Source organism: Ranitomeya variabilis, chromosome 5 (assembly GCF_051348905.1).
Source record: "Ranitomeya variabilis isolate aRanVar5 chromosome 5, aRanVar5.hap1, whole genome shotgun sequence".
Taxonomy (NCBI): Eukaryota; Metazoa; Chordata; class Amphibia; order Anura; family Dendrobatidae; genus Ranitomeya; species Ranitomeya variabilis.
The window spans coordinates 50,309,249-50,320,908 of NC_135236.1; the positions used below are offsets into that span (position 1 = coordinate 50,309,249).

Sequence of the window (11,660 nt, forward strand, 5' to 3'; positions counted from 1 at the left end):
TTGGGGGTTGTGAGGGCAGAAGGTGGGTGAGGTGGGACGGGGCACCGAGGGGTGGATGTGAGATGATGGGGTATTGGGGCTGAAGTGGGGGAGGGGAGACGGCACTGGGGGCTGAATATTATAATGTTTAGTTCTGATATTATATGTACTCCATCACATAATATTTGCTGTCTGGGGAGGCTGGATATGGGGGGCTTAGGGGGCTTTTGATACCACCTGGGTCTTTTATGAGTATTAGTATAAGGAGCCGGCATACAGTAACCAAGAGCTGCATCACATTTACAGCACCACTCCAGCATTATTTTTTTTAATTCATTGCTGGAGCGGTGCTGATAATCCCCGTCCCCTGCCCCCTGTCTGATACTCACCTTCTGGAGTCTTCATCTGTTTTTGTCTCCGCTCGGCTCCGTCTCCTGCAGTTTGTGGCCTGTCCGAGGCTCCAGTGTTTCATGGAGCAGCGCAGAGGTCACTAATCAATGTGAGTCTGTGGGAGCCTCGTTCTGGCCTCGTTCTCACTCTCAGGCTATGTGCACACGGATTCGCAGCAGTTTTCCGTCTGGTTTACAGTGCCATGTAAACCTATGGAAAACCAAATCCGCTGTGCCCATGGTGCGGAAAATATCGCGCGGAAATGCTGCTTTGTATTTTCCGCAGCATGTCAATCTGGAGACATAAGTGGCCTTACGAATAAATATAAAGATCTTCTTAATAAACGTATCCGCCTGTGGTGGAATAGGGCCTTTTTGGAGCGATATATTGGATGTGATCTTGTCCCTAGGGGATTACGTGTCCAGGTGTTCCCTTCCTTTGTGGTCAATGACACTGAATTTGTAGAGCAGTGGGAGGAGGCAGCCTCTTTGTGCTCAAAAAAATTTATGGAACTACTATCCAAACATAATGAGAGACAATTAAAAGAACTGGATGTTGAATTGAACAGCATACAAGAGGAAATTAACAAATGCCTCGTTGGTGAGGCAGTGACCAAATTCAAGGAAGAGGTAGATGTACTTCTAAAAAAATGGGAAACTGATGTCGTACAGAATAAAACTAAAAAATACCAACGTGATGTGGCCGATCGACAGCAAGGGCGAATATATAAGTGGCACAACAGACGGCCACTTAAAAATTTCTCAAGAGGCCGGTCTACGTCTATCTCTTCCGTCTCCTCAGCTGAGGAAAGGACATTGAGAGTGGATAATATAAGATCCGGATGGGCCAAAAAGGATTCAGAGAGAACTGACTGGAGAGAGGGACGCCTTAGAAATAAACGGAAAATGAACACACTTCCCTCTATGGATAAAAAATCAAAAACAAACGTACTTGAGGTAATCAATCTTTCCACTCATGTCCTCTCTGAACCACAGAAACAAGTATTGGAGTTAGGGCTTTCTTTTTCTCCTTTAAATAATTTTGATTTTTTTATAGCACTAAAGGATTTGCATCTGTACGCCCGGAAAATCATCCTTAAGCGACTCCATCTGCGATCCTCAGGAAGTGCTGAGGTGATTGATCCCATTGAATTGGAGGCCCTCAGAAATCTAGAAGCACTGGAACGAGAGTCTTCTGATGAAGGGGTAAGTGCCTCTCCACCTTCTATATCTGCCAGATGTACCACTTTTCCCCCCTTGTCCCTCTGCCCACAGGTGGAAATCTTCACCAAATTGGTGATGGAAGATTTCAATAAAATAACGAATTATAAAAAAAGGGACAATCTTACAATTGCCCAGAGAAAGGCTATACAGGAAATCAAGTCGTGGGATGATATTGTCATCAAGCCGGCGGACAAGGGGGGTAACGTTGTCATCTGGCCGGTGGAGAGGTACGAGAAAGAAGCCTTTCGGCAATTAAGAAACAGGGATACATATACCCCATTACAACAGAATCCCCTCACTAAATTTCAAACCCAGCTTCAGAATATTCTGGAGATGGCGTTTGAGAGGGGGATTATCAGCAAGAAAATTCTAGGAGGATTGGTAATTCAATATCCTGTGATACCCACCTTCTACTTGCTCCCCAAGGTCCACAAAGACCTGATCTCACCTCCGGGACGTCCGATTGTCTCTGGCATGGGAGGGCTATGTGACGCAACATGCAAATTTATTGAGCACTATCTAAAACCACAGGTTGAGACGTTGCCCTCCTATGTCAGGGACACTACGGACGTCCTGAGACGTATTGATGGCCTTGTCGTGGAGAAGGACATGCTGTTGGTTACGGCGGATGTTGAGTCCTTATACACCAGCATCCGACATGTGGATGGGATGAGGGCGACGAGATTCTATCTTGAATCCAGCAATTTGGATCCTGATTTACGGGAGCTGGTGTTGGAGTTGTTGGAGTTCATCCTAACCCATAATTTTTTTGTATTCAAGGACCGTTTTTTTCTCCAGAAACAGGGCACTGCCATGGGGGCGGCCTGTGCGCCTTCGTATGCTAATTTGTTTCTTGGCTATTGGGAGCGTGAGGTGTTTCACGGTGGCGCACAGTCTGCCCCCCAGATTCTTGGTTGGTACAGATATATAGATGATGTTCTGTTTATATGGCATGGCCCTGTTCTGGAGTTACAGAGATTTATGGTGGGATTGAACGACAATGACTCCAACATCAGACTCACCTATACAGATCATGGGAGTGAGATCTCCTTTTTAGACATTACACTGAAAGTACAGTCTAATGGATACATATATACAGATATGTATAGGAAAGAGACATCAGTTAACGCTTTATTACACTCAACCTCATCCCATCCACCCTCCACGATAAGAGCCATCCCCACTGGCCAGTTCCTTCGGGCTCGAAGGATCTGTGCTTCTGATCAACTTTTTGAGAAACAGGCTGTGGACCTTGGGGAACGTTTTAAACAGCGAGGATACAGTGGTCGTAACATTAAGAAGGGGTATCTACGGGCCAAAAAAACAAAAAGGAGTGATCTCTTGGTTGAGAGACGTAAAACTAAGGAGAGAGCCTGGGATGAACAACCACGAGTCATATCCACCTTTAACCATAAATGGAATGAAATGCAGAGTATTCTAGAAAAACATTGGCCTGTTCTAACCACTGACCCAATACTTGGCAGATGTATGTCTGATCGACCTCTAATGACGGCTCGGAGGAGCAGTAATTTTAGGGATATTTTGGTACATAGCCACTATGTGGCCAAAACACTGGATCCCTTTCAGGCAGGGAGACAAAAAAACGGTTTCTTTCCATGCGGGGTCTGCCTCGCATGTAAGAACCTTACTAGATCTCTGACTTTCTCCTCATCAAATGGCAGGCGGCAATTTCGAATCAACCAATATATAACATGTAGTACAACACATGTTGTATATTATGCAATTTGCACCTGTAAGCTTGTCTACATTGGACTAACATCAAGAGAACTACGTGTTCGCATTCGCGAGCACGTACGAGATATTGTAGCAGCACAAGATATCGAGGATGTAGAGAGCCTAAAACCAATTCCCAAACATTTCCGGAAACACCATAAATGTAATCCCAAAGATTTAAAGGCATGGGGCATTGAGAGGATCCATGTAGGCATTAGAGGTGGTGATGCCAAACAAAAACTGGCCCAAAGAGAGTGCCGCTGGATAGCGGTATTAAACACACTAGCTCCTGCCGGCTTAAATGAAAACCTAAGTTTCAGCTCCTTTTTATAGTTGTTCTCCAGCTGGTTTTTAATATGTGGGTCTTATTTTCTGTGTTTGTTGTCTTTTTATGTTTTATTGATGTTATTTTTAACTGTAGTTTTTCTTTGATCTATATATAGTTACCTTTTACTGGGTATGGCGCTTCTGTACATCGTCCCTTGGTCACTGGAGATTCTGGTTTTGTCCACTGTTCCTGTTGGAGTCTTGATCCGCTGTCCACCTTGTGTCTTCAGCCTGGTACACCATGGCCCATCAAGTGGTCTGGAATTAAAAAAACATGGGGACTCTGTTTTAGCACGTGATGTTTTTATAAACTAATATGCATTAATTTGCTGTTGACTTGTATATTTAATATGTCACTTTTATGGTTCATCATACAAATCTGCTTTAATTTGTGGTCACTCGTGTCGAGGGTAATATATATAATGTATTTATTCACTAATCTGTACACTTTATACTCCATATATGGAGTCATAATTACGGCTTGTGGTCTTCACCTAGCCATGTGTAGTTTCTGCACTTATTCTATCTCTTTTTATATTTTTTATCGTGCTCACCGCAGGAGTTAATTAGTTTTTTGTTTTTCCTCTTTTTATTATTCTTTTTTGCAATGCCTAAGTGCGGTCACTCCTTCACAGTAAAAATTAACATAATACTCCGCCTCCTGATTATGGTCGGCTCACTGCAGGATTCAATTAGTCTTTTGTTTTTTCTTTTTTTCTTTTTTGCACGGTTTAACTTGCGGTCACTCCTTCACAGTTAAAATTAACATACCACCCCGCCTCCTGATTAAGGCCGGTCGCCATTTGGTCCACTGCGCGCATTCCTGGTGTCATCTTGGTCCCGGGGCATTGTGGGAGGCGCCGCCGGATGACGTTTGTGGTTCAGTGGGGTCAGGTGACTGGCTTGCTGAGCCGCGGCGCCATCTTGGATGCCGCTTGCAATGCAGCACCTGGCTGGGTGACACGCAGCTATGCGCCGGCACAGGTGGACACAGTGAAGGCAAATTGGGATACTTTAAAATGAAGCGCCGGACAGCTAACAAACACCGCCCCCTGAGGAAGCAAGCTGACGCGAAACGTGCGTTGGGGCAACGGTGTGGTCCGATCGTGGTGCCAGCACATGGGTAAGAGTCCGGGGGGAGTTTTTATGGTTTGACATGTGAGATATGAGTCAGTGTACAGGGCTCATGGCATTGGTATACAATTGGTTATACGCTCCCCGTCTCTAGACCCATGTTATACTTTGCACAATACAAGTGATCTGCTTTTACATGTGGCATCAGACCGATTTCTGCACCGTTTTTCTTGTCTGTGCTACCCCTACCCTTCTAAAGCGCTTGAGTATTATCTTTATGCATTTGTTTGTAGTTGTAAATTATTGGTATAAATTGCTGTAAATTAATAAAATATTTATATAAATGTTCTTTGGACATGAAACTCCGTTTTTTCTCTTTTTGCTTGATTGTATGTGCACACGGTGCGGATTGGCCGCTGCGGATTCGCAGCAGTTTTCCGTCTGGTTTACAGTGCCATGTAAACCTATGGAAAACCAAATCCGCTGTGCCCATGGTGCGGAAAATATCGCGCGGAAATGCTGCTTTGTATTTTCCGCAGCATGTCAATTCTTTTTGCGGATTCCGCAGCATTTTACACCTGCTCCTGTATAGGATTCCGCAGGTGTAAAAATGCATGTGAAATCTGCACAAAAAACACAGGAAATCCACGGTAATTCCGCACAAATCCGCAACAAGTGCACATAGCCTCATAGTCTTACATTGAGCACTTGTGACATGGCTTCTAACTTCTGGCCTGTCAGAAGCTGCGCTCACAAGTTTGAGCAGCGGCACTGCAGCAGTGCCACAAAATAGTGAATACGCCGGAGTAAATGGCCAGGACATCCAAATCATTACAGGGAGCTGTGAGTCCATCATACTGTGTATAAGGGAGCTGCAAGCCCATCATACTGTGTATACGGGAGCTGCGGGCCCATGTTACTGTGTATAAGGGAACTGCGGGACCATCATACTGTGTATAAGGAAGCTGCGGGCCCATCATACTGTGTATAAGGGAGCTGTGGGCCCATCATACTGTGTATACGGGAGCTGCGGGCCCATGTTACTGTGTATAAGGGAGCTGCGGGCCCATCATACTGTGTATAAGGAAGCTGCGGGCTCATCATACTGTGTATAAGGGAGCTGTGGGCCCATCATACTGTGTATAAGGAAGCTGCAAGCCCATCATACTGTGTATAAGGGAGCTGCGGGCCCATCATACTGTGTATAAGGGAGCTGCAAGCCCATCATACTGTGTATAAGGGAGCTGCGGGCCCATCATACTGTGTATAAGGAAGCTGCAAGCCCATCATACTGTGTATAAGGGAGCTGCGGGCCCATCATACTGTGTATAAGGGAGCTGCATGCCCATCATACTGTGTATAAGGGAGCTGCAAGCCCATCATGCTGTGTATAAGGGAGCTGCAGGACCATCATACTGTGTATAAGGAAGCTGCGGGCTCATCATACTGTGTATAAGGGAGCTGTGGGCCCATCATACTGTGTATAAGGAAGCTGCAAGCCCATCATACTGTGTATACGGGAGCTGCGGGCCCATCATACTGTGTATAAGGGAGCTGCAAGCCCATCATACTGTGTATAAGGGAGCTGCGGGCCCATCATACTGTGTATAAGGAAGCTGCAAGCCCATCATACTGTGTATAAGGGAGCTGCGGGCCCATCATACTGTGTATAAGGGAGCTGCATGCCCATCATACTGTGTATAAGGGAGCTGCAAGCCCATCATGCTGTGTATAAGGGAGCTGCGGGCCCATCATACTGTGTATAAGGGAGCTGCATGCCCATCATACTGTGTATAAGGGAGCTGCAAGTCCATCATACTGTGTATACGGGAGCTGCGGGTCCATCATACTGTGTATAAGGGAGCTGCAAGCCCATCATACTGTGTATAAGGGAGCTGCGGGCCCATCATACTGTGTATACGGGAGCTGCGGGCCCATCATACTGTGTATATGGGAGCTGTGAGTCCATCATACTGTGTATAAGGGAGCTGCGGGCCCATCATACTGTGTATAAGGGAGCTGTGAGTCCATCATACTGTGTATACGGGAGCTGTGGGCCCATCATACTGTGTATAAGGGAGCTGAGGGCCCATCATACTGTGTATAAGGGAGCTGTGAGTCCATCATACTGTGTATACGGGAGCTGTGGGCCCATCATACTGTGTATAAGGGAGCTGAGGGCCCATCATACTGTGTATAAGGGACCTGTGGGCCCATCATACTGTGTATAAGGGACCTGTGGGCCCATCATACTGTGTATAAGGGAGCTGTGGGCCCATCATACTGTGTATAAGGGAGCTGTGAGTCCATCATACTGTGTATAAGGGAGCTGAGGGCCCATCATACTGTGTATAAGGGACCTGTGGGCCCATCATACTGTGTATAAGGGACCTGTGGGCCCATCATACTGTGTATAAGGGAGCTGAGGGCCCATCATACTGTGTATAAGGGAGCTGTGAGTCCATCATACTGTGTATAAGGGAGCTGAGGGCCCATCATACTGTGTATAAGGGAGCTGCGGGCCCATCATACTGTGTATAAGGGAGCTGCGGGCCCATCATACTGTGTATAAGGGAGCTGAGGGCCCATCATACTGTGTATAAGGGACCTGTGGGCCCATCATACTGTGTATAAGGGACCTGTGGGCCCATCATACTGTGTATAAGGGACCTGTGGGCCCATCATACTGTGTATAAGGGAGTTGTGGGCCCATCATACTGTGTATAAGGGAGCTGCAAGCCCATCATACTGTGTATACGGGAGCTGTGAGTCCATCATACTGTGTATAAGGGGGCTGTGGGCCCATCATACTATGTATAAGGGAGCTGTGGGCCCATCATACTGTGTATAAGGGAGCTGTGGGCCCATCATACCTGTGATCTGGTGCCCTGGACTGTGGCTGCCTGAAGCCTACAGTAAACCAGGTAAAGAGACTGCAAACCTGTGTCCTCGTTCTTTACCGCACCTCTCAACATCCTCATCTATACACCGGGACCCCTGGGGACCTACTTCACCTGTGGGAAGTTATACCATCTAGCTGCCATACCATCACCCCAGAGGACTCCCTTAAGCAGCGTCGGTCACCCACTGACCAGATACCACAGGTGGCGTCACAAACAAACTTTATTCTCTAAACCCCTTTCTGACCTCGGACGGGATAGTACGTCCGAGGTCAGAACCCCCGCTTTGATGCAGGACTCCGGCGGTGAGCCCGCCTCAAAGCCGGGACATGTCAGCTGTTTTGAACAGCTGACATGTGCCTGTAATAGGCGCGGGCAGAATCGCGATCTGCCCGCGCCTATTAACTAGTTAAATGCCGCTGTCAAACGCAGACAGCGGCATATAACCGGCGCTTCTGGCCGGGCGGCCGGAAATGAGCGCATCGCCGACCCCGTCACATGATCGGAGGTCGGCGATGCTTCAGAATAGTAACCATAGAGGTCCTTGAGACCTCTATGGTTACTGATCCCCGGCAGCTGTGAGCGCCACCCTGTGGTCGGCGCTCACAGCACACCTGCATTTCTGCTACATAGCAGCGAACATCAGATCGCTGCTATGTAGCAGAGCCGATCGTGTTGTGCCAGCTTCTAGCCTCCCATGGAGGCTATTGAAGAATGGCAAAAGTAAGAAAAAAAAAAAAAATTGAAAAAAATAAAAAAAATATAAAAGTTTACATCACCCCCCTTTCGCCCCAATCAAAATAAATCAATAAAAAAAAATCAAACCTACACACATTTGGTATCGCCGCGTTCAGAATCGCCCGATCTATCAGTAAAAAAAAAGCATTAACCTGATCGCTAAACGGCGTAGCGAGAAAAAAATTCGAAACGCCAGAATTAATTTTTTTTGATCGCCGCGACATTGCATTAAAATGCAATAATGGTTGATCAAAAGAACGTATCTGTACCGATATGGTATCATTAAAAACACCAGCTCGGCACGCAAAAAATAAGCCCTCACCCGACCCCAGATCATGAAAAATGGAGACGCTACGAGTATCGGAAAATGGCGCAAATTATTTTTTTTAGCAAAGTTTGGAATTTTTTTTCACCACTTAGATAAAAAATAACCTAGACATGTTAGGTGTCTATGAACTCGTACTGATCTGGAGAATCGTAATGGCAGGTCAGTTTTAGCATTTAGTGAACCTAACAAAAAAGCCAAACAAAAAACAAGTGTGGGACTGCACTTTTTTTGCAATTTCACCGCACTTGGAATTTTTTTCCCGTTTTCTAGTACACGACATGGTAAAACCAATGATGTCGTTCAAAAGTACAACTCGTCCCGCAAAAAATAAGCCCTCACATGGCCATATTGACGGAAAAATAAAAAAGTTATGGCTCTGGGAAGGAGGGGAGTGAAAAACGAACACGGAAAAACGGAAAATCCCAAGGTCATGAAGGGGTTAAAGACCGTACCTTTAACATGGGCGCCCAGGGCCACGGACCGGGTCGCCACCACCGTGACATATCCCTTTGAGCCGACCGGACCCAGTACCGATTCCCCCACTGCCCTGGCGGGCGACTCACTCAGTTCTCCCTTATTAGTTCCCATCCTATCGTCTGGTTCTCCTGTGGTCGGGACACGCCAGGCTCAGTTCTCCCTTATTAGTGTCCATCCTATCGTCTGGTTCTCCTGTGGTCGGGACACGCCAGGCTCAGTTCTCCCTTATTAGTGTCCATCCTATCGTCTGGTTCTCCTGTGGTCAGGACACGCCGGGCTCAGTTCTCCCTTATTAGTTCCCGTCCTATCGTCTGGTTCTCCTGTGGTCCAGACACGCCAGGCTCAGTTCTCCCTTATTAGTGTCCATCCTATCGTCTGGTTCTCCTGTGGTCCGGACACGCCGGGCTCAGTTCTCCCTTATTAGTGTCCATCCTATCGTCTGGTTCTCCTGTGGTCAGATCACGCCGGTCTCAGTTCTCCCTTATTAGTTCCCGTCCTATCGTCTGGTTCTCCTGTGGTCCGGACACGCGGGCTCAGTTCTCCCTTATTAGTGTCCATCCTATCGTCTGGTTCTCCTGTGGTCCGGACACGCAGGGCTCAGTTCTCCCTTATTAGTGTCCATCCTATCGTCTGGTTCTCCTGTGGTCAGATCACGCCGGTCTCAGTTCTCCCTTATTAGTTCCCGTCCTATCGTCTGGTTCTCCTGTGGTCGGGACACGCCAGGCTCAGTTCTCCCTTATTAGTTCCCGTCCTATTGTCTGGTTCTCCTGTGGTCCAGACACGCCAGGCTCAGTTCTCCCTTATTAGTTCCCATCCTATCGTCTGGTTCTCCTGTGGTCAGAACACGCCGGGCTCAGTTCTCCCTTATTAATTCCCAACCTTTAGTCTTGTTCTCCTGTGGTCGGGACATGCCAGGCTCAGTTGTCCCTTATTAATTCCCATCCTATCGTCCGGTTCTCCTGTGGTCAGAACACGCCAGGCTCAGTTGTCCCTTATTAATTCCCATCCTATCGTCCGGTTCTCCTGTGGTCGGGACATGCTGGGCTCAGTTCTCCCTTATTAGTTCCCATCCTATCGTCCGGTTCTCCTGTGGTCGGGACATGCTGGGCTCAGTTGTCCCTTATTAATTCCCATCCTATCGTCTGGTTCTCCTGTGGTCGGGACATGCTGGGCTCAGTTGTCCCTTATTAATTCCCATCCTATCGTCTGGTTCTCCTGTGGTCGGGACATGCCGGGCTCAGTTCTCCCTTATTAGTTCCCATCCTATCGTCTGGTTCTCCTGTGCTCGGGACATGCCGGGCTCAGCTCTCCCTTATTAGTTCCCATCCTATCGTCTGGTTCTCCTGTGGTCGGGACATGCCGGGCTCAGTTCTCCCTTATTAGTTCCCATCCTATCGTCTGGTTCTCCTGTGCTCGGGACATGCCGGGCTCAGCTCTCCCTTATTAGTTCCCATCCTATCGTCTGGTTCTCCTGTGGTCAGGACATGCCGGGCTCAGTTCTCCCTTATTGGTGTCCATCCTATCGTCTGGTTCTCCTGTGGTCAGAACACGCCAGGCTCAGTTCTCCCTTATTAGTTCCCATCCTATTGTCTGGTTCTCCTATGGTCAGAACACGCCGGGCTCAGTTCTCCCTTATTAGTTCCCATCCTATCGTCTGGTTCTCCTGTGGTCAGGACATGCCGGTCTCAGTTCTCCCTTATTAGTGTCCATCCTATCGTCTGGTTCTCCTGTGGTCAGGACATGCCGGGCTCAGTTCTCCCTTATTAGTGTCCATCCTATCGTCTGGTTCTCCTGTGCTCGGGACATGCTGGGCTCAGTTCTCCCTTATTAGTTCCCATCCTATCGTCTGGTTCTCCTGTGCTCGGGACATGCCGGGCTCAGCTCTCCCTTATTAGTTCCCATCCTATCGTCTGGTTCTCCTGTGGTCGGGACATGCCAGGCTCAGTTCTCCCTTATTAGTTCCCATCCTATCGTCTGGTTCTCCTGTGGTCAGGACATGCCGGTCTCAGTTCTCCCTTATTAGTGTCCATCCTATCGTCTGGTTCTCCTGTGGTCGGGACACGCCAGGCTCAGTTCTCCCTTATTAGTGTCCATCCTATCGTCTGGTTCTCCTGTGGTCAGAACACGCCGGGCTCAGTTCTCCCTTATTAGTGACTGTCCTATCGTCTGGTTCTCCTGTGGTCAGAGCTCACCAGATTCAGCTCTCCCTTCCCCATATCTGCCTGTTCTGTGGAGCTCACCACTGTGGAATAGTCACTGTGATGTGATAGACCTGATACATCTGGACAGGCTGAATGATTGCAGAGACACTCGTTCTCCACGTCGTAACTTTTCATTACATTTTTCAGGCTTTGGTGCAGAAAGGATGAATATTGAAATAATGCGTCCATGCTGCCCTCCTGCACATACAGAGACCTCACCACCCCAATGGGGTCAGTCCTAGTTGTGGCATCTAAGGGCATGAGAAACCCTAAGGCCCTTGCAGGCCTT

General features: G+C 47.8%; 1 protein-coding gene across 2 annotated transcripts in view; it reads left to right on the forward strand.

The window, feature by feature from the left end:
* The window catches only part of PLPPR2 (phospholipid phosphatase related 2), a 49,721-nt gene that overhangs the window by 17,384 nt on the left and 20,677 nt on the right, over positions 1-11,660 (forward strand). The gene's annotated exons all lie outside the window — the stretch shown is intronic.